Here is a 23,936-nt window from a genome sequence, read left to right on the forward strand (position 1 = left end):
TATATTTTATATTTTCCTTTAAAATAACAAATGGTAATAAAATAAGGACAACAAGAATAAATTTTTCTTACATTCCAAAAGAGATCATAGTAAATTATACCAATGTTATCTTATTTCAGCAAATCATAATAATGGATATAGCTAAAAGTGAATTTACAGGTAAGAAGGGAAAATTGTCATAATAAATAGCTAGCATTTATATGGTACTTATTTACCAAGTTAAGAACTACTATGTGCTAAGAGCTTAACAAGTATTGTCTTATTTGGTCCTCACAACAACCATGGTAAATATGTACTATGGTACATATTGTACACACATACTATGGTACTGTGGTAAATATGTACTCCATTTTACAGATGAAAAAACTGAGACAAAATGAGGATAAACTCAGATCTGCCTGACTTCAGGCCAGGGAATCTATCCTTTGCACCACCTAACTTTCCCTAGATTTGAGAATGGCTAGACAAATTGTGGCACATTAATGTAATAGAATGTTACCCTACTATAACAAAAGATGTATGTGATAAATACAGAGAAGCATGGAAAGAGCAATATGAACAGATGCAGAATGAAGTAAGCAGAGCCAAGGAAACAGTATCTATTACTACAATAACATAAATGGAAAGAATGACACATCTAGAAATGAAAAATTAATGTAAAAATCATAAAGATCAAGCAGGATGCAAATTAAAAGAGATGAGATGATATCCCCAACATACCCTATCATGAACATTAGAGGTACACAGATGTTACAAATTTCATGTTGTCTGAGGTTTTCAATGAATTCATCAGTTATGCTGTCTTCTTTCCTTTCGAAATGACACAATTTGTCATATGAAATGGATCATTGGGAGGTGGCAGGAGGATACTTGAAAAAATTGTGGTGAAGAAAGAGAAAATATCAATAAAACCCTTTTTAAAGTGAATTGATATGTTAGAGAATTCTATATAGAGATAAAAAAAAACCCAAATTTCTACAATACCAAGACATCTCACCAAAGAATGAAACATTCAAGCAGTTAATCAAATATTTAATTTCCATGATGCCAGAACATCTATACATCTCGACAAAAATGAAGGCATTAATTTGGTGAACTTTATAGGTCTATCAAAGAGAGAGAAAAGATGAAACACTACATTGGCTATCCAAGTAAGATCACAGTTTTGTAATGGAAAAAAATATATATTCTCTCTTTGAAGGCTAGCAATAAAATAATAATAATGAATACTGGTGGTGGTATTGATGATGATAACTAACATTTCTATATTTTAAGTTTTACAGTACAGTTTACATATGCTATCTCATTTGACCATAATTACAAAGTTTATGAGGTAGGTACTGTTATTACCACTATCATCATCGTTATATAAATGAGAAAAATGAAATAGAGAGACTGAATTATTTGCCCAGAGTCATACAATTAATAAGAGTCTGAGCAATTTGAGGCCTTCCTGACAAGTCCAAAACTTAATCCATATAACATTAAAAATATAGAAAGTAAGCTGGTTGGCATAGTGAATAGAGCAAGGGTCCTGGAGTCAGGAAGATTTTAATTCAAATCTGGCCTCAGACATTTAACACAAAAAATAGTCATGTGACTTTGGTCAAGTCACTTAACCCCAACTGCCCTCCAAAAAGCCCCCCAAAAAAAGAAAACATATAAAGTTATATATAAATACATTAATTAAATGCTAAGTGTTCAGTTCTGGGTGTCACTATCCTAAAATCACTTTCTCTTTCCTTAAATAGTCATACTTTAAGGATCTGATATCTACAGGAAGGAATGAAAATTTTAAATCTGTAAAAATTGATTCACTGGAAAATGTATATGCGACACAATTTTAGGATTAATCTTAAACTTATTATTAATAGATAAATATTTTTCTGTCACTATTTAAAGTCTAGACAATAAACCAAATGATAAAACAGGCCCAGATTCATGGCATTTGCTCATTTGTGAGGTGTAAATGTTCACACTGAAAAGTTAACAATAAATTCCCATAAACAGGTAGTAGCTGGTTATCACATACCCTATCTATATAGATGAACAGCATCTTAGGATGTATTTTGTTCCCATGTCTGAATTGTGAGTCATTCAGGTTCAACAGAACTGGAGGAAAATAGATATTCTTTCTTTGTAGCATGAAAAATGGAACCCTTTCTTTCATTTACTAGCATTCCATCTTTCGTTACCTATTAAATACAAACTGCAGGACATAGGCACAACATTTACAATTGCTATTCAACTATTTTTAATTATTCAATGGTGCATTTAATCCTCTTGCAGAGAGATGGCCCCAAGAGTTTCAGAATTTTTTTTTCATTCCCAATGTTGTGAAACATCTCATTAATTTCACAAAGAAGATAATGATGATTTTATTGATTTCTTCTTAATGTAGAATAAAATAAAACTGAATATATCCATTAAAGTACGGAAAAGGTCAACTTTTGTTAAAGGCAAAACAATGGTATTATAATTTATAGATTCCAGAACTATAGCAAAGTAAAGTATCGCTAATGAATCTGGGCTAACACAAAAGATGCTATCATTTTAAATTTTTCTTCTCTTTTTAATAGTAATTATATAGTAGCCTTGAGAAACAGAAAACTAACATTTTTTAAAAGAATTATTCAGTTCCAACTAATTTGACACAACATACAATGCACTTGTTGAGAGAAAAGCAATATGAAATGTAGAGAAAATTAGAGCTAGGAAGGGACTGAAAGAAGGGTATGGTATGGGAAGAAAGAACAGGAAGGAAGGAAAGGGGAGTGGGAAGGAGGAAGATAGGGGAGGGAAGAAGATAGGAGAGGAGAAGAGCTCATTGCCTTACATGAGAACTATAATTTCTGAGTACCAGGTTTACCCAAGGACATCTATGATATTTAGCTACTTTTTTTTTTAAGCAATCGGGCTTAAGTAACTTGCTCAAGATTACACGGCCAGTTCTTTCTGGGTGTGGTGCTAAGTATCCGAGTCCAGATTTGATCCCCAGGTCATCCCGACACTGGAGCCAGTGCTCTTACTGGCTGAGCCACCTGGCTGCTCCTGTTTAGCGACTTTTGATGAAATAGCTGACCATGTGCCTTACAGTCAGTAATTCCAACTATCACTTGCTATTTTTTTTCTAATTTTTCCTGTAGTAGTTACTACAGTTTTGTCTTGCAACCTGTTGGGTAAATACTTTTGCAACAGCAACAGATAGAAAGAAAGCTCTTGGGATTAATAATCAAGTTATATATGCAAAAAAACATTGACATGTGATAAAAGATAAACCTTCTGGGCTGATCATAATGATTTCCTGTCTTTTTTTTTTCATCTATTTTTCCTGCTTCCAGGAATGTTCTAACTTTCTAACTTCTAACTCCCTCCTAGATTATCTATTAACCCTAAGATCCTTTTAATATAATGGGTGAGGGGAAGGATAGTTTATCACATAGGGTTGGAAAAAAATATGTTTTTTACAGGATTAGATACTATATGAAATGAAGGGTGTTTTCTTCTACTAAAAGGTTAACCTTTTATACAGAGATGTAGCTAGATATTTTTGTGCCTGGAACAAGCAGCATGAAATGACAATTAGAGCAAGCATAACTGCATTCTTTTTTATTTCCTTTAAAACAACAAATAATAATAAGGTAAAGACAATGAGAATAAAACTTTTTTTTTATATTCCAAAAGAGATAACAGAAAATTATACCAACATTCTCATATTTCAAAAAATCAGAGTGATACAAGGAAATAGTTAAAAATACATTATTAGGTAAGAATGGGAGGTTATAATAATAATAAATAGCATTTATATAGCATGCATTGTGTGCCCAGCTAAGAGCTGTTAAGTACTAAGAGCTTAACTGTGACTGGAAGCATTCCTACCCTCCTCCCATATGAACAGTATAATGAGGTTCCATGTATAGGCAACTCTCATTTATCATAAACAATGGTTGCCAAGGATAACATGTATAATTAAAATAAATAAACAAATCTATGAGTCAAGTATTGAATTCATCTTTCTATTCAAATCTTTTTAGTATAATTACAACCAAGTAAGAAATTTGTCCTACCATCTGCTGTAGGTAAGACATAAGCAATAAGCCATTGGGCAAAGAGATCAGAGGAAAGAAATTAATGATCTGAATAATCAGTAAAATACAATAATCAGCCCCAAATAATCAAGAATTATCTAAAGGACATTACATGGATGGACCCAGGGATGTGGAAAATCCTCCTACTTTCCAGTAGCAATAAGGAATACTAAGGCAAAGTTCTAAAATTATTTTGTGAATACAATAGATCTGATGCATACTGATTTTATGGAGAATAAGTTAGAGCAAACTTTAAAAACTTTGAAGGGTAAAGCAGATTTTTCAACATCTGGTTAAATTTGATTAAGCAACAAAATATATTTCTATCATCAAGTCTCATGTTTATTTCAATGACAAAAAAGAGGTGTTCTCTAGAAAGCTAGGATTCTACTATGTCTTATGGCTAGACATGATAGATCTGTATAACTGGCCGATGTTTTATGATCAATCAGACAATTATAAGTACTCTGTCTCTCCTATGATTGGTAGGTAGGCTCAGCCTTCCATTTCAATGTAAGAAAGTCAAAGAGTTTATATTTGTTCTACCAGTGGGACCAAGAATCTTTCCTTTGTTAAATTCATTCTGAAAATATTTTAAAGTAAAATAGCAATTAAGTTGAAAAATAGTTTTGATGTTTTGAAAAGCAATGCTTTTATATTATAAAATGCCTCATATATTCCATAATTCAAACCAAGTTCAAATCCCAAGAAAATGTCATTAAGACCCTAAAATGAACTGGGTGTATTACAAGGGAATTAATTAGTATAAAATACGTAAATACTTTTGAGGCATAACTAATGCATTCATTGAGAGATGCATAAATAACTGCTATTCCTCCATTCTAAATATATTTCATCTACCAAACAGGCTATGATTATGTGAAAACAATAAGCATTTTCTGTTTATATTCAGGCTTTTTAAAAAATCAATTATATTGTCACCTAAAGAAATAGAAAGCTCACAATTCTCTCCAGAATGATAGGGTTTCTGTTGATTTAATACAAGCTACAGTGGTCTGTAACAATATTTTGACAGTTCATTACCAGCATGACATTTAATATATTAGTGTATTCTTTGCCTGTTGCAGCACAGTATAATCAATTTCATGCAGCTATAAATGTAAAATTAATTTTGCGTTCCACTCCCAAACAGACTGACAAGATTCTTTTTTATCATGGCACATGCTATTACATAAAAAGTACCTGGGAATGTATTGTGTCTCTTTAGCACACAGGTTTGATTCATGGAAATAATGTTGATATAGCTTACTTTCTTAATTTTTAAAATCCACTTGTTATGGATGATTCAAATGAAAGCATTCTAATGTGGATACACACATATGTATATGAGTATATATAAACATGCATGTATAATCAAATGCACAAATATAACTGTATATTTTATATGTGTATATCTACTGTGTGTATATATTATACACATATGTATATGTGCTAACATTAAAAGAGAGAAATTATTGTACTACTTAACGAGTAACAGAGGAAACATTAAGAATTCATAGAACAAATCATATGCCAATATGTAAAATGGATTTGAGTTATTAAACATATAGATACTACTTTGACAAGTCAATAATATTATGTGAGTAAACAAAGAAAGAGAAACAGGAATACAAATAAAAGTATATGTATCCTACAGTTAGAATACACATTGATTTCTAGTGAGAAAAAAAAAATCAGGCATGTCTTCAGTCTTTTCTACATTTCCCAGTAGTGTTAGTAGACACATACACACTCTCAAACACACACACACACACACGCACACATACGTGGACAATGCACACACACAGTAAAACGTGGAGATGTTACAATTTTTGCCTCCATTTGAAAAAAATATATATTATTTTAATTTTTTTCTAACGTCTTCTTTTAATGTCAAGCCATAGCATGTTGCTAACCTTGCATCCACATAGGACATTTAAGCAAAGTACAAGTTCTAATTGGTTATGGAAATCTATAAGACCTTCTGTGGGATGACCAATCATTCACACCTATCTATTTTCCTAGAACCAGACAAGTTACTCAAGGATGATATTGGACATTATTTTGTGGGTGTGAGAAACCCCCAAAAAACAATAAGTGTAGAGGAGTTGTGATCTGCATGGGTAGGATGAGAGATACATAGAAGGATGAAATTACTGATTTTTGAAAATAAGTATAAGTACCTCGAGAAAGACAGCTATCAGAGAAGTAGAGAAGGGCCAGAATATCTCCAAAAAGGTGAAAACATATATTTATTAAGCTTTCTTTACAAGGCAACATATTATAACTAGGGGCTGCTGTGTTTTCTTATTCAAAGGCCTGGCTCATTTGTCATGTTTAAGTTGCTAGAAAACATCCCATATAGGTTATGATTGCCACTTCCACAATCTCCCTACCTTGAGACAATGTTTTAACAGGTTCACAATTCAGGCTACCAAATGACAAAATGCAGAAATATTTCAGGACAATTTGTGAGTGTTGGTTTTCATTCCCTAAGAAATTATAAATTAACATTGCTCCTTAAAATGGCACCATTATCACTTAATATAATTGTAGCCATTGAATTTAATTTTAGGAAATTGAATATAGCTCTTAAAGTTCAAATCACCCTCCCCTCTCTCTCTCTCTCTCACACACACACACACGCGCGCGCACACACACACACACACACACACACACACACACACACACCTTCTTTCTCTCCCTGTATCTCTCTCTCCCTCCTTCACTTCCTCCTTCACTCCAGAGTAATTATGTTTTGCATTTTGATTAAATATCATGAGGGAAATAAAATGAAAAGAAAATAGACTGTCAAGTTCCTAACTTCCTACTTTTTCTTGCATAGAACATCATATGACATAAAGCCATCTGTGGTGTTATCACAGTTTTGAGTCGTCTGTCATTGTTTCTATTTAAATATACTTACCATCAATGTTATCCTCAGTTGGAGGCAATAAGGTGAAACAAGGCCAAGCATAGGAAACTTCTTTCTTTGGTAGGTTTTATCTCTTGATCACTGAATCAATGATATTGTTTGTACATTAAAGCAAAGCTGAATTTTGAGTTGGAAATTTCTTTGGAAGTAAAACATTCATTGACTCTCTTTATTTTTTTTGTTCCTTCCCTGGTTAGTAAGAAACTATAACAGTCACTGGGATATACTACATAAGATGACATCACAAAATAAAGTCTTCACATTAATTTTCTTGTTGAATTCACTCATTCTTAATAAGTGGTAAAATAAACCTAGAGATTAAGCACTAATGCTAGGAAAAAAGTAAACACAGAATAATATGAGTTATTATTATAACCATGTGCATGAAAAGAGTGCTTGAAGATGAATTCTAAAAAAAAGGCTAACAAAAACAGTGGGTTTAGGGAAAAAAATCACAAAGTGTGAATCCCTTGTGTTGACAGAGCAGAATGGTGTATACAGTCATATATGGTCCATGCATTGGCTGTTTTTGCTAAGACTTTTTTCTTGTAGCTATTGTAGTTTTTACAAGAGAAGGTAACATATGAAGTTGAGGGATATGATGGGGAAAGTTAATTTGAGAAGGAAAAGGTATCAAAGTAATGAAAAGAAGAGATAAAATGAAAATTCATTATACATTTTGATAGCACATATTAAACTCTCTTCTGACTCAGAATATGACTAACTTCCATGGTGATATGTACCCATTGCACATCAATATATGCATTAATATGGGGTGCACAGGTGGTTAGGGAAGACTACTATCTCTGGTCTGTGGGAAGCCTAGACCTTTTCATGGCTGCTTTCTACTTCTGGTATCCACCTGATTCACCCAACTCTCACCTGTCACTCCCAGAATCTGTAGCATATGCAGCTGCCTCCCTAGTAAACCATTTTGGCAAAGGAGCTAAAACAGGGTAAGGGTAACTGTGGACTCTCAAATCCATCAATGAGTTAAGGCACTGTCTATCCCCAACATGTGAAGTCTTCCCTGGCAGAATGGGCAGATGAGAATAATTTGTTCCAACAGTCATTTGTGACTGAAACAGGAGTTGTGGAACACTTAGAGCTTGGTTAGACACCAAAGATGCCAATCACTCCATCATGAGCCATTGCTGATTGTCTTGCATTGTGTCTTGCCACTTGACCTCAATGACTGTAGAAGGAGAGTGAGGTCAGCAACTTCTTGCAACTTTGCCTCACTTAAATTCTATTTATGCATGAGTCAAAGGTCATCACCCATGCCAATTTACTATTTTTACTTAACTCAAAGTCCTGTGCTGACAGGCAAGTGAAGAAACAGAAAATATAGATACACTGGAAGCTGTAGTCACAAACTTGCACGCTGGTGGCCCAGGTCCAATGTTTATATTCTTAGTGGACTGAAGTAGCAGTGGGATTCAGCAGCCCACTGGATATCTGAGCAGTTTTCATCAATGTGCCAAAAGAGTACAATATTGTACTTCTGTGTGACTAATGCCAAAGTAGGCACAGACTATCAAATGTGGTAGGGAGGCCTTGGTAGGAAGGGAGTTGGAAATATGAACAGCTGCAGTAACTTATTACTAAAAGCTTGTGTATCTCATGATATTTTCATCACCAATACTTCTCTTCTACTTACCTAACTACAATAAAACTTCATCAATGGACCCTCAGAAGAAACACTGGCATTTAACAGACTAAGTCGATGAAAGGAGAAGAAAAAGAAAGAATGTGAGAATGACAAAGGCAATTTGTGGCAAAGACTACTGAACTGATTATATACTTATCCTGTCCAAGATAAACATTCACAATCAACAAAAGTGGCCTCCCCTAGGCAAGATGACTACAAGGAGGCTTAATGATCACAGATTAAAGTTATTCTTCTAGCGGCAACAGTTTGTTGCTACCTTGGAGGAAAAGCTGAGCCAACACACTGTGGGCAACACTGGAGCAGAAAAGGAGTGGTGCAGCTTTCTGAGATTTGCTGTATGGTGCCACAGCATTCATCTGAGCCAGAACATTTGCAAACATCAAGATTTATTTGATGAAAATGATGAAAAATACCAAAGTTACTAAATGAACAATGAGAGTTACACAGGTTTTACTAGCAGGGCACATCATCTGTCTATAAGAAGGCAGAATTTATCTCCATCAAAAGTAAATTTCAAGTGAAACTTAGGGAGAAGCAGGATTCCTTGCTCAGTAAAAAGGCTTAAGAAATTCAGCTTTACAATCATAGTCACAGTCCAAAGACCTTTTATGATGCCCTGAGGGCTATTTATGAGCCAAAGAACTATAATGTATCTCAAATATTAATAGCTGATAGAGCTACATGTATTATTAATAAGGGAATGATACTGGAGAGGCTGGTCAAACATTTCCATATCATTTTCAACAGAAAGTCATCAACCAATATTGAAAACACTGAGTGTATACCTTAGGTTGAAGTCAGTCTCTCTCTAGTCAGACACAACTCAAGGAGAGGCTTTGAATGCCTCCTTATTCTCCTCCCCTATGGCAAAATGTCTGATCCTGATTGCATTAAAACTAAGATTTACAAGGTGCAGCACTGACTACTACAAAAGCTGACTAAAATATTCTTGGTCATATGGCAAGAGAAAGTTATCCCATGGAATCTCAAAGAGGCCTCAATTATCCAGCTCTATAAAGGAAAAGGAAATAGGTTCTCCCGTGAGAAAGGCCCTTCACGTGGCCTTTCTCTCTCTCTTATTTGTTGCCAGACACTTTCTTGCCTGAGTATTCCTTAACAGACTGATCTTTCACCTAGAAGGTAATTATCTTCCTGAGAGCCAGCATGGCTTCAGAAAGGGCCAAGGAGTGGTGGAGAAGATGTTTGCTGCCTGACAACTCCAGGAGAAATTCCAGGAACAGAAAGGAAGTCTAGATACAATGTTCATTGATTTGACCAAGTCATGAGGGCTTACGGAAAATCATATCAAAATGTGGTTTTTCTGGAGTTCATCAGTATTGTACACCAGTTCCACAAAGCATGCTTGCACACATAGGTTCTGCACAATGGACCCTGTTATCATACTTTCCTAGTCATAATGGAGTGACATGCTTGCTCTCATGCCTTTGAGCATGTTATCAACATTTTGCTGGAGTCTTTCTATGAGGACAGTCAGCTACTGCACTACTAGCAAATTATTTAACTTGAAAATGCTTCAAGCTAAGACTAATGTGGAGGAAGAGTTAGTGTACAATTTTTTTTTTTGCTGTTGGAGGGGGGAAGGTAGGGCAATTGAGGTTAAGTGACTTGCCCAAGGTCACACAGCTAGTGTTTTTATGTTGTGTCTGAAGCCAGATTTGAACTCAGGTTCTCTTGACTCCAAGGCCAGTGTTCTTATTCATTGTGTCACCTAGTTGCCCAGTATACAACTTTTCACTCATAAATAATTGTGCACTGAAAGCCTCTGAAGCTGAGATGCAACAGAGTATGGATTGTTTCTGCTGCTTGTGCTAATTTTGGCCTGACAACACCAAGAAAACACGCTCTCCGCCAATCAGCACTACTCTAATCATACATGAAACCACTGGATAAGGCAAATGAAGAGATTTTGAACCCTATGGATAAGTTCACTTACCTTGAAAGTATATTTTCCCGTAATTTCCATATAGATGATGAAGTTGATGCATTTACTATCAACTCTAGTTCAGTGTTTTGGAGGCTCTATAGGAAAGTATGGGAGAGAAGAGGTATTAGGATGGCAACCAAACTGAAGGTCTAACAGCCATTTTGCTGACCTCCTTGATGTATGCCTGTGAGACCTGGACATTTTACCAGGGCTCTGCCAGTAAACTGAAGTGTTTCCATTTCAGCTGTCCTAGGAGGATTCTGAAGATCACCTAGAAAGATAAGGTATCAGAGAGTGAAGCCCTTTCTTGAATTGAACTGCCAAAAATTCAAGCTCTACTTCAGATGGCACAATTATGATGGGCTGAAATCACTGTTGGAAAGCCAAACTTAAATTTGCCTAAATGATTATCTTACAGAAGACTCACAATAAGACAAGTGATCATAAAGAGATGTTATAGGAATGTAAATGTTTAAGATCTTCCCTGCCCCTAGTTTAAGTGCACCTGGAGCCTGTGGTGGGAGGCTTGTTTTTCAGGAATGCCCACACCTTGGTGCTTTGTGATTGGGCAGAGGATCAAGAGGGTTGTTACATTCTCTAATCAGGGGAAGGCTATATAATACCTGATATGAGACTTTTTGGGGGGTCACTTTGAGATGTGTTGTGTGATTTGACCAGATGAGACTGTGGGCAGCCATTGAGAGCCCCCTGGCTTTGAAAAAGCCAGATGTTGATGCTTCCCTCTCTGGTAACTGTGATTTGGTACAGATATAATGGTTTGACAGTTGGAGGCCTGTCTGCTTGAAATGTTTCTGTCTGTATACTCTGATGTTCGGGGTGCTGACCTTTTACCCCAGAACTAGGTAAATGATATGTTTGATTGATTAAAGCAAGATTGTTAACCCATTTTGAGTTGCTTCCCTTTAGAAAAGCAGATCTAAGAACCTGTGCTGGCAGTCACCCTGGGTATATTGGGTGCTTTCTGCTACAAGAGATCAGAAGAAATAACAGAAAAACACTCTCAAGTTTTCTCTGAAGAACTGTAGAATTGATTGTAAGATTTGGGAGATACTGATCCAGCACCACCCAGCATGGTATGACTGCACCAAAGAAGGTACTGGGATCTATGTGGAAAGCATTATCCTGTTAGGTCAAAAGAAACATAATATATAAAAATTTAGATACATCTCCAATCAAAATATTCACATAGACTATCATTGTGACCAAATTGTGGAAAAGCCTTCCAAGCTCATATTAGTCAGAGTCAAACAAAATGTACCTCAAGCCCAGCACAGTGATGTAATTTTGGTCCTCTTCAATAAACAGCCAACCAAACAACCAGCAAACACATTGATATAATGTAGAAGATAACTAACAGGACCTCCAATATAAGTGGCTTATGGAATTCCTTCTAACAAATCATTTCACCACCTTCTATGTACCTTATAGCCTTGTTGATTTGCTTAGTGAGAACTGAAAGTTGTGACTTTCCAAAGGTCACATAAGCAAAATGTATAAGTCAATACTTGAACTCAAGTTTTTCTGATTCTTGAGCCTCTTTCTTTTAAAACATTCTAATGCAGAGAACATTATGTCCACATAGTATAATAAGAAGACTTCTTCTTATGTTGTTATAAAAACTTCGTGATCTGTCAGGTGGGGTGGGAGAGAATCCAATTGCATAAAGTTGAAAAATTTGTATGACATATAATTGTTATGCTCTTCTCTCAAGCATCATCTTGTTCACATTAAATATGAATGCAATATTGAAAGAATCTATATCTTGGACACCAAGAAGATCTTTTCTTGTAGAACTGGTGAAACAATCAAAATGGATTTACTTCATTGTAAAAGGGAAAATAATGAAATAAGGATACTAGTCCCTTGCTAAGTTAAAAAAAAATACTGATGGATATTAAGGTTTTTGGTCTTCCATTCATATTCTGTCATTCAGTCAAACATTCAGCTGGATTGATTTGTGCATATACAGATTAATTTATGTGTACATTCACTTGTGGCTAACTAGAAAATTATTGGACTTAGAATCATTTCTCTATAGCATTTCAGGAAACAAGAGCCTTTCTTCTGTCTTCATTTCTCTATTCTATCTGGGAATAACTGGTAATTCTATTGGTGATTTTGAAAATAATGATTGAGGGAACCTGCTTCTTGTTAGGTGGGGAAATATAGATTTAAGATTGATGGGAAGAAGAGGAAGGAGAAAATAATTAGACACTTTCAAAAATCATAGAACTTAGGGGAGGCCAGGTGGCCCAGCAAGTAAGAGCACTGGCTCCAGTGTTGGGATGACCTGGAGATCGAATCCTGGGCTCAGATACTCAGCACCACACCCAGAAATAACTGGCCATGTAGCTTTGAGCAAGTTACTTAACCCCAATTGCTTAAAAAAAATCATAGAACTTACAAAGAGGTGGGACCACAAATATCATGTAATCCAATAGGCTCATTTTACATAGGAAACCCAAGACCTCTCAATTGCTCTAAGATCCTACTAATCCAAATAGTGAAGCTAGGATTCCAAATTCATTTCTCCTTACACTGGATCTTGTTGCTGTCAAAGGGCAGCATTTGTTCTGCCACCTGGATCAACTAATGGTTATTAGAGTTGTGAGTAGGGGATGAAGACTCAGGTAAAATACAATCATTATTTAAATGCTACTAAAGAGAAGGTTAGAATATTAATGTCAACACTTAGCTGATAAAACTGACTACAGTGAGGTAAATGTGGTCTCTCCATAATTGTGTTAGTCACAGCAATACGAATTACAGCAACATAAACTAGGGCATTCCATGGTAGTCTCTACAAATATGTTCACAGCGCCAAACACAATCTGTCTGATGCTTACATGTATTCACTGTCTTTGTTACTAAGGCAGGGAGAAAGAAGTCTAAATTACCTGCATTAACTGTAAAGTAGAACAAAGATCTATATACATACATACATATTTCTATGCTTTTATTTACCACATATGAAATGGATAGAAATGTACTTAAGTGAAGCATTAGGTTTTAGGGTAAGAAACAGATGGGCAAATTCCTAATATAGATATAGACAATTGTCCCACTAAAATTAATTAATGAAGATAGTTTGGGAATTCAGAAAGTCTAACTTTATGGATTGGATTTTTAAATATTTTAATTTTAATAAATTATATTATGCAGGCATATAGCACATGTATGAGTACATGTGTGTATTCATTTGTGTTTGTATGTATGTATGTGTGTATTTTCCCAATTCAACCAATAAATTTTGAGGTCTTCAAGCAAAGACTTGATGATCAGTTATCATGTTTTTTAGAAAGGGGATTTTTGTTTTGGTGACTGTCTTTGGATTAAATGGCTATTAAGATTGATCCCAGCTTTAAACTTCTGTGATGCTATAATATTTATAGTATTTATCATTTTGTTCTGGGTGCTGGTATAGAAGTAAGGTTCACACAAGATGATTTTTCCTCATGGACTTTATAGCTGAATAAAAACACGTGGCAAATAACTAATGGTAAATTTCACTTAAGTGTATAAAAGAAGCATAAAGAAAAAGTTTTGTGAAAAAAAATGGAGGAAAGTTCATGAACAACTGTGTGGTTATATATGTTTGTATATTTGTGTGTCTGTGTGTTTATAAGACATATTTTCATTGAAGTCCTGTTTAAACATCTCATTATGGCATAGTGGTAACCAAGTTCCTGAAGATTATGCTAATGGATTTCAAGATCTACAAAATCCTGCTATATGATGTTGGAAAGTTGCTAATTTTTGGCCAGGTAAGGGCTTACATGTCTATAATCCAAGAAAAATTCTGGTTAAGTTAAAGAAGAAGAATGGAGAAAAAGTTTAACAACCAGCAATTTCTGGCCAGTTTACCTACTCGTATCCAGAGCTAAGATAGGCATTTTTTTAAAAACATATTTCTCCTGTAATCCTAACTTTCACAGATTATGTGTTGTTGATAAGTATATCAACAATGCAATACTCACAATGCCTATGGTAACTGTAAATATGCTGATATGGTTATTAATCACAAAATATACCAGGCTCTCTACATGGGGAATGAAGCTAGAACATTTTTTCAAATACCAGAAAACTGAGTCCCAAAACCAGAAAGTCAAAGACATCAGAGTAGTTATGAAGTTGGCACACATAGTTAATGTAGTAAACACCCACATTTTGTAACCTTCAAAACAGAACAGGCTACCTCAGGCAAAGATTCTCTTCTCCTCAACTTGCAACAATTGCTCAGCATCTAAGAAGTGTGATGCCAGAAGCTCTGGCTCCTATAGTTCTATCCCTGGCAGTTCTCAGCAGGAATCCTTAGCAGAAATTCTGGCTGGCTCAAAAAAAATAAAAAAGGAGTTCATGTCTCTGCTGCTGGCACTGCTACCAGTTCTGTGGCTGCCCCCGCGGTTGGCCTCCCCTTCCTCCCCCCCAACCATCACTGCCATCGCTGCTGTTGCCATCCTTCCAATCACCACACCCACTCTAGCTTGGCTTCCTCTTCCTGTTGCCCCACCCCTTCCTGTTATGTCAGCAAATTCAAGGGTCATGGAAGATCTTTACATCCCATAACCGTTACAATGAGATAGTGACAAATAAGTTAGCAAACTGCATCAATCAGGAACTGCACAATTACAATTATAGGGAAAGAGAAAAGCTACCCATCTCTATTCCTTTAAAATTCCAACCCATTCCCTTAGCTAGCATAAAAGCATTAGCTTTAGGATATGTACAATGTAAGAATATTAGGAAGATTAGGACATTGATGAAAAAGGTCAAGTTTAGAAATGAAAGAGAGAACCAAATAAGTCTACCAAACAACTTAACTGCCTTGAAAAAATAAAGAATAAAATGAGCCTCATGTGTGAGACAGAATTAAATGTGCAAGGTACAATTAAGGGGATATCTACCAGTCCTTTGCCAAGATTTGTTGGTTCATTCCTGGAGCCAGAAAGACCTGGGTTCAAGCCCCAGCTCTTACATACTGACTCTATGACACTGGGCAAGGCACTTAAACTCCTAATGCTCTAGGCACTCTATTAAGACTAAATTGCAAAGAAGACCTGAAATGGTAGAGAGAATTCTTTCTCATGGAGTTCTCTATATCAATGAAATCCCAAGTCCAATCATTATCCCCTGTATTCATAGCCCTGTTCCTATTATTCTTCTTTTCTTTACTCAAACATCTACCACCCTATTCAAGCCTTCATTACCTCTCATGGGGACTATTTCAGTAACCTCTTAAAGTGTTTCCCTAAATCCAAAGAGAATGGTGAGTTTCCATATTCCTATTCATCCTCCACATGTCTGCAAGAGTGATTTTCCTAAAGCTCAGGTATGACCATGTTATTACTTTCCTTAATAAAGTACCCCTATGACTTGTTATATCAAATGCAAATTATTCTGCTTGCCATTTGAAACCCATCACAACCTGCCTTGAGTCAACATTTCAAGACTTGTAAAGAATGACATCCTTTCACACGCTTAATGGTACAGCTAAACTGACATTTTTTGACTATTCTTTACATATAACATTTCATCTCCCTTCTCAATGCAAGTATATATTTTGCCATTTATTTTTGGAATGCATTCTGTTACAGGATCTACCTCCTAGAATTCCTTGTTTCCTTCAGAAATCAGCTTGAATGTTTTCTTCTGCATTATTTTTTCCTAATCCTTCTAGCTGCTTATATATATTTTATATATGCTTAAGTGCACATGTTGTCTCCTGTGATAAATATGATAGGATATAAGCTTCTTAAAGACAGGGAATATTTTTTGCCTTTGTATTTCTAGGGTGTAACACAGTGCTGGGAAAAAAATTATTTATTGGACAGTTGCAATTTGGAATGTTGTGTCCCGTACATCTGAACACATATAATAATAAGGAATACAGATTAAAAAGATGACTTTGGAGATAGAGAGACCTTATTTGAAATTCTGTCTTAGACTTAGTTTGTGAACTTGGTAAAATAATTTAATTTGCCCTTTGTGTATCTGTAAAATGATGTAGTTAGACTTGATGACCTCTGAGGTCCCCTACAACTGTAGAAGATTCATCTTTCCATTAGTGAATGGTGTCGATCTATCCTCTCATGAGACCCCTTTCTTTTTAATCATTAAGCAAGTAAAAGGAATGAGGAAAAAACTGTTTTGCAATGCAGCTTCCCTACCATGTATAAATATTTACTATATTTTGTCCATAATATTTAAAAATATTCTTTCCACAAAGAAAAAATATGACCAAAAAGATATGCAATAATATCTGATGACATTTTTGCAACCTAAACATATCACCTTGAATAAACCATTTCATTTTTCTTTATCTAATTTTCTCATCTGTAAAATGAGAAGACTGGACTAATGAACTTCTAATGTTATGCTGAGTCCTAAGCATTTGTGATTTTATGAATAAGTATTCTATTTCCGGTGTTTCTCATTCCATTTGAATACTGTGGAACATGACAGACTTAGCAAAAATTTGAGGTTATAGGGCCTAAAGACATTGAAATAAGGTACCAAGGACATGATTTGAGAATTTGGAATAAAAATAATCATACTACTTTAGAAGCCAGAACTTATTTACGACATAGGGTAGTAGAGCAAAACTGAGACAATTGATTTCTGTCAGAACTGAACGGTCCTGGGGAAACACTACAATGCAATCTTTAAGGAGGAAAAACTTGAGAAATATATACTTGAATGAAAGGGATTAAGTTTTGAATGAGCACAATTTTCAAAGAAATTAGGAAAAATTTGACACTGGGTAATTGTACATTTCCCTCAAGTACATGCCATACTATCTATTAGCATTAACACCATTATTGGAGTAATAGAGACCCAAGCACCAGGTAATTTGAGGAATAACAGAAGCATAATTTGGTTTTAGTCTGGATTTTTAACAGCTATCAATGAATCATCTATTAACTTAAAATGCATTTGCTTCCATATTTTGTTTTAGCTTTTAATATCACATTGAAATAAAATGCAAATTGAAAATTATGTTCCATTTTACAAGTATACACATAGATTAAAGTTGGGGACTCACAACTTTTTAATCTATCTTTGAAATAGAATTTATGTATTTCTTAAAGAAATCACAAGTTCTACGTTAAAGAACATGAATGTAAAAAAAGTGAATGACAGCATGATTATAGCAACTAAAGCATAAGTATGATTAAATAAAGCTGAATAAAATAGAAAGTAAATATAAAGAGAATATTGTGCAAAACAGTGCTCTAAGTAATTATCAAAGTGAGATAAAAATGTTTTATTTAGAAGATAAAAGTCTTAGTAAAATACTACTGAAGAGAACTATAAAGGAAAAACCCAGATTTTAAAACAATCTTAAAATTGCTATTATTCTTTCTTAATCACACAAAAAAGAAAAAAGTCATTAATAGTTAAAAGTAAAATGTTTATACATTAGCAACCATACTTGTACAGTTACATCAAAGCCTGAATCCCTGCTACCCAAGTACTCTCTATTCAGATACCGTCTCATTACTTAGAGAAGTAGAATGGTGTTAAGAGAGAATAAGACAGTCAATAATCTGATAGCTATATCAGCTCATTGGTTCATAAATTGTAACAGCACCACGTGATTGTTTAGAATTATCCTGCAATCAATGTGACATATAGTCTTAAGACTCAAAACATCAGTACAGAATGCCAAATTCTGACAGCTACAGTACTTGCTTGCTCCTTGATCTCACAAATCCAGGTCTTGGGCCTTAATTACCTCTCTACCATTTACTTTGAATAATTTTGGACAAGTTCCTAGAAATCTTTAAGTTTCAATTCCCTCAATTGCCAAATGAATATTTCAGTCAAGATGATCTATTTCAGCTTTAAATATTTGATCCTATGATACAAGCACACATAAACCCAAACTTTAAGGGGCCCCAATAATAATAAACTCTTCACCAGATGCACCTTAATTTTTACACAATGCTCATTCAAATTAGCTAGCCTCAATTTTCAATTTCTCTCTGATGCCAATTCAATTTCTCTGACTCGAAATGCTCTTCTTTCACAATATGATGACCATTGCATACTGTATCCCAAGGAAACAGAATCCAAATTCCATTACCATTATGCCAAACATCCTTAATTTCTAGGGCCAAATTAATATATACAAGGACTTTGTAGACATACTTAAAAGCTGTAGGCCTCTTTTTGTCCCCCATTATTTTCCTCCTATATTTCTCTTCCTTTCAACTCAGATAATCCAGAGTCTATCAGTCCTTACATAGATGTTAGATATAAATAAAAAACTGAAAATTTGCATATATTTTTCATCAATTCTAAACAGAGTGGATTGTTTCACAAATATTTCTCCATTTTCTTAAAGGCAAGCACTGGGGTGCCAGAACTGTTAAAAAAGATGGGGCAATATGTTAGAATGCATGCCCCTAGGAACCTCATTAACTACTTTCCCATATGCTTTACCTTTTTCTTTCTAAAGTAATTCCCCAAAATTTTGCATCTGGAAAGTGATAATTCCCAGGAACATATTTCAAAGTAAAGCAAATTAAGGTGCTAATTGCTAAAATTTAATTTCCAGAAGTAAAGTCATCTCCATACATTCAGAAGTGCAAATATCACATAGAGAAGAAAATATCACTGATCACATAGATTGGAAAACAAAAGAGAATACAAATGGTTTGGAACATAATCATTTGCTGAACTATGCACCAACTTCTAACTAAAAGACCAGTAACCATATTCATGTTACCTATTATAATCCTATGAAAAATAATTAATTAATACTTTCATTGTGATTTTATTATCATTGTCAGTCCTGAATCTAACATTCATCACCTGGGGTCCTGGATGCCAGCTAACTAACTCACAGTTTTAAAGCTACTCCAGTCTCAGATATCTGACGTCTGAGCTCTTGCCATACTTTGATTACTAATGGAATCAAGAATGTCTTCTGAACTGTTTAAACACATTTTACACATCAAAAACTCTTTCCAAAATGTAGTTTTAAAATAATGGTATCTATTCCATCATGAGAAATTTATTCTCCACTTAGGCTGAGTAAAAATTGTTCTGAATCATTCAAGCAAGCAATAACCTAAAAAATCTTCAAAATGTTGTAATGATTAGGAGTCAGCAAGACCTGCTTGCAAATTTTAATCCAGTTGTATGTCTCTGGAAAAGTCAACTTATTTTACCCTGGTTAACTCATGTTTAAGGCAAGGGGATAGAACTAAATGATATCTATTATTCCTTTTAATGCTTAATATATTGCCCTACCCTATTTGAAACCCATTGCTAGGTAATTCTGGTCTTGGTTTTCTAAAGGAAGGGAAGAAAAGGGAGAAGAAAAGGCAAGGGAGAAAAGGGAATGCAAAGGAAGAGAATGAAATTCAAGGCATGCATTTGGATTTTATCTTGATATATTATGTGAAATAATTGCTTTACACTTATTATTATGCTAACTACATTCCTAATACCCCAGCAGTACTTTGTCAAAGAATGAATAGTTTACCTCAAATACTTTCCTCAAGGGGAAGAGTTTGAATTTGGACCCATGCCATTTGTCTTGAGATCCAGAGTTCTTTGCATTATATCATAATCTTGTCCAATATTGTCTGAAACTGACTATTGATAGGATGAATTTCAAGTAGTCTGAAATGATGAAGTTGTATTTTCACCCAAAGCAGTACTTAACTGTTTTGGTGTAATGTGATTATGATAAGAACTGTCATGGCCATTTTCTCCAAAGGTGACAACTCAAGTGACCGTGAATTTCTACCATTGACTCATGTTTGAAAAGGAACTGGCCTTAGCAGATCTGTCAGGCTTTGATTCAGGATGACAGTTTTTCAAGGCAAGAGTTATCTATCAAAAAGCAGTGACACTCTCAGGGAAATGTATCTGATGTCAGGCTGACCGTGTGTGAAATCAAAGGTTGTGAATGAAAACTCAAGAGTAATCAAATGCATTTCTATTGTATTGTGGTACAAATGATATGACTAATAGTCTATGACTGTATAAATGGCAAATGAATTTCATATTATAGTTAGATAGATAAATAGAGATATATAGATAAAGATTAGATAGATACATACATACATACATACATAGATGATAGATATCAGACTATAGCAACATTTAATTGAGATATTTAGATCTGGTTTATTTAACAAAGAAGTAATTGATAACTAGTTTACTTTATGAGACATGTTATAAAGAATCTCCTAATTTTACTTCAACTTAATTGCTAATTTCATGAAAAGAATCACCTTGCATGTGCTAATAAGATGACAGATTACAGCAAAATTTGATTTTCTTTTCTAGTCCTTTCTGGCTCTTCAGAATTATAATGGATGGCTTTCTATAACTGTAAGTCAGTAGTACAGTCAGTGGTCAATTAAATTTAATTATTGCAAAGAGTGCTTTTTTTGTCGTTGGTGCTGTTCTGAAGCTTACTTAAACTCAGCAGCAGACACCATTAAATTTAGGCTTCTTCACTGTGTTTCATACACCACAATTCCATTTTATAAAGGAAATATTAAATTGATTGAAACCAAGTAAAACAGTTTAGACAGCTTCTGATGGATTATTTTTTGTCAGTTTTGATTCCAATTGTTTATGCTCATAGAATCTTAGCCCAAATTGAAAGTCTCAGCAAAACTTTATGGTTATAAATTGTAAGTACATAGATAAAGGAATATATTTAAAACCCATGTTATGTACAAAAAATACCAACTTCTTTCAGCTTTCACCCTAGCCAACCAATACTCCAGAAATAGTTCCATGATTAATACTGATATTGCATAATAATGAAACCAGTCTAAAACTTGGCTATTAGTAATGATGATAAAGACCATGATGATATACATATGACATGGTGATACATAGAAGATGGTATACTACATATAAAGTATTAAAGACTTAGTTTCTAGGGATACCTCTGCCACTAAGTTGTGTTAGTTATGGAAAAGCACTTAATAGCTCTGCATCTTTTTTTTTTTAAATTTTCTAACTCTTTGCTTTTTGGAGGGTGATTGGGGTTGTGACTTGCCCAAAGTCACATGGCTAGATTTGTGTGTGTGTGTGTGTGTGTGTGTGTGTGTGTGTGTGCGCGCGAAGTGTCTGAGTCCAGATTTGAACTCAGGTACTCCCGACTCCAGGGCTGATGCTCAATTTACTGCACCATCTAGCCACCCCTAGATCTTATTTTTTCTGCAAAAAAATTTTAAAACATTTAAATGAGAACAGGGTATGATTCACAATGGTGTTATATAAAAGGAAATAATATCCATAAAATATTATTTGCAAATTAAAACACCACATAAATATCAGAAGTAGTAGCACTACCAACATCATTAGTATTATAATTATGAATATGTAATTTATTTTTTTCAAAATCTTGTTTGTAATTTTGTGTGAGCATTTTACAAATATTTTTCTTAGGATCCTCTTTCACTAGGTAAGCAATAATATTCTAGCTGTTGCTAAGGAGGCATATTTAAATTTGCACAATGCAGGAGTTGATATTAGTATTATACATTCAATTTGCAAGGCAAAGAAGAAGCAGCAACAGCAACAGCAGCAGCAGCAGAAGAAGAAGAAGACAATGAAGGAGGAGGAAAAGGAGAATAAAGGGATGAAGGAAGGAAAGAAGGAAGGAAGGAAGGAAGGAAGGAAGGAAGGAAGGAAGGAAGGAAGGAAGGAAGGAAGGAAGGAAGGAAGGAAAGCAAAGAAATTCCCAATTCTTTCCTCTCCCACCTCTACACAAGTTCAAATCTTCTTGAACTAACACTAGAGATATTGCATATGAATATTTCACCTTTTGCTTAACTATACCCAATTAATTTTACATTATGGCCCCTTTGATAACAAATAAACCTATAGGTGTGTTATTCAAGATCCCAGTAATACTATCAATTACAACAAGTGAATGTCCAAACATCATCTGATTCCATAAGTTGTATCAAATACTGATAAACAAATCAGGTGATAAAGAAGATTTAAGTAGGTAGCACATGTTACCAATGGGACAGAAAACCATAGGACAGAGACAGAGGAATAGAGCAGACAATCTGAGGGCAAAGGTATTATAAACCCAGATGAATGAGGTCCTCTGTTACTATAGGTTACTGAGGTAAAGGAACTATTTCACTGGGCTCTAAATCCTCTAATGCAAATAAATATGGTTCGGAATTGAATGATGAGGAAGATTCCTAAAGCTAAGATGGATACTGACCAGGAAAAGGAGGCAGTAATGACATCTCAAAAAAGAATGAAAAACATAGAAATAACAAATACATTAAAAAAAGATAATCATAAGGAAATATAAAATGGAATTCAGCTAAAGTATGCTGACGAAAAACATATCATTGAAAATATATGTTGACAAAATAAGAAAAAGAGAGGATAAATAAACTCAGTATGTAATTCTTAAATTAAAAGGTATGACAAATAAGCAAAATCCAAATTTGAACAAAAAAGAGGAGAAAGGCAAGCTGGACTACAAAACAAAAATAGAAAATTGATACAGAAAAAAAACTAATTATTTGAAAAAATTGACAAAATCAATAACTTTAGTTAATGTAATCAAAAAGAGGGAAAATAATATTACTGAAATAAAATATGAATAAGGACACAACATAGAAACAAAATTGTCAGGATTTGTTATAAGAAATTATTTATTCTCCAAAAGAGAATTTAAACAAAACAAATAATTATCAACAACAATATATAATACTCAAATTAATAAAACATGAAATAACCATGTTAGTGGACTCAATCATAGAAAAATAAATTTAAGCACTTGAAAAAAGGCTAACAATTTAGGAGGAGTGGAGAAGGGAAGGACTCATTCTAACTAGAAAGAATAGTTAAATTACATCAAATGAATTAAGATCATTACTACTTATGTTACCAAAAAAATATCAAAATCTGAAAAAGAAAATATTCTATTAAATTCAATTCATCATGTAAATATAATTCTTTTACCTATACTAAGGAAAACAATAAATAAAAATACTTTATTTGAAAATCACTTAAGGATATTCTTGCAAAAACTTTAAATAATATCTTATCTACAAGAGTACAACACTATATCTAAAAATGCATTGGGTTTATATCAGAGATGTAAGAATGGTACACCATTAGGAAAATAATTGCCAAATTTAATATGATAAAATCAAACACAACAAAGCTACAGAAATATAATTTATCTACATTTGTGTAAACTCCCTCAAAGCTAAAATACCTAATTGTACTAAAAACCTTACAAGATATAAGCATAGATGATTCATA

The sequence above is a fragment of the Petaurus breviceps genome, unplaced genomic scaffold (assembly GCF_028583685.1).
Source record: "Petaurus breviceps papuanus isolate PSGF00001 unplaced genomic scaffold, PetGlider_PUasm1.0 181, whole genome shotgun sequence".
NCBI lineage: Eukaryota > Metazoa > Chordata > Mammalia > Diprotodontia > Petauridae > Petaurus > Petaurus breviceps.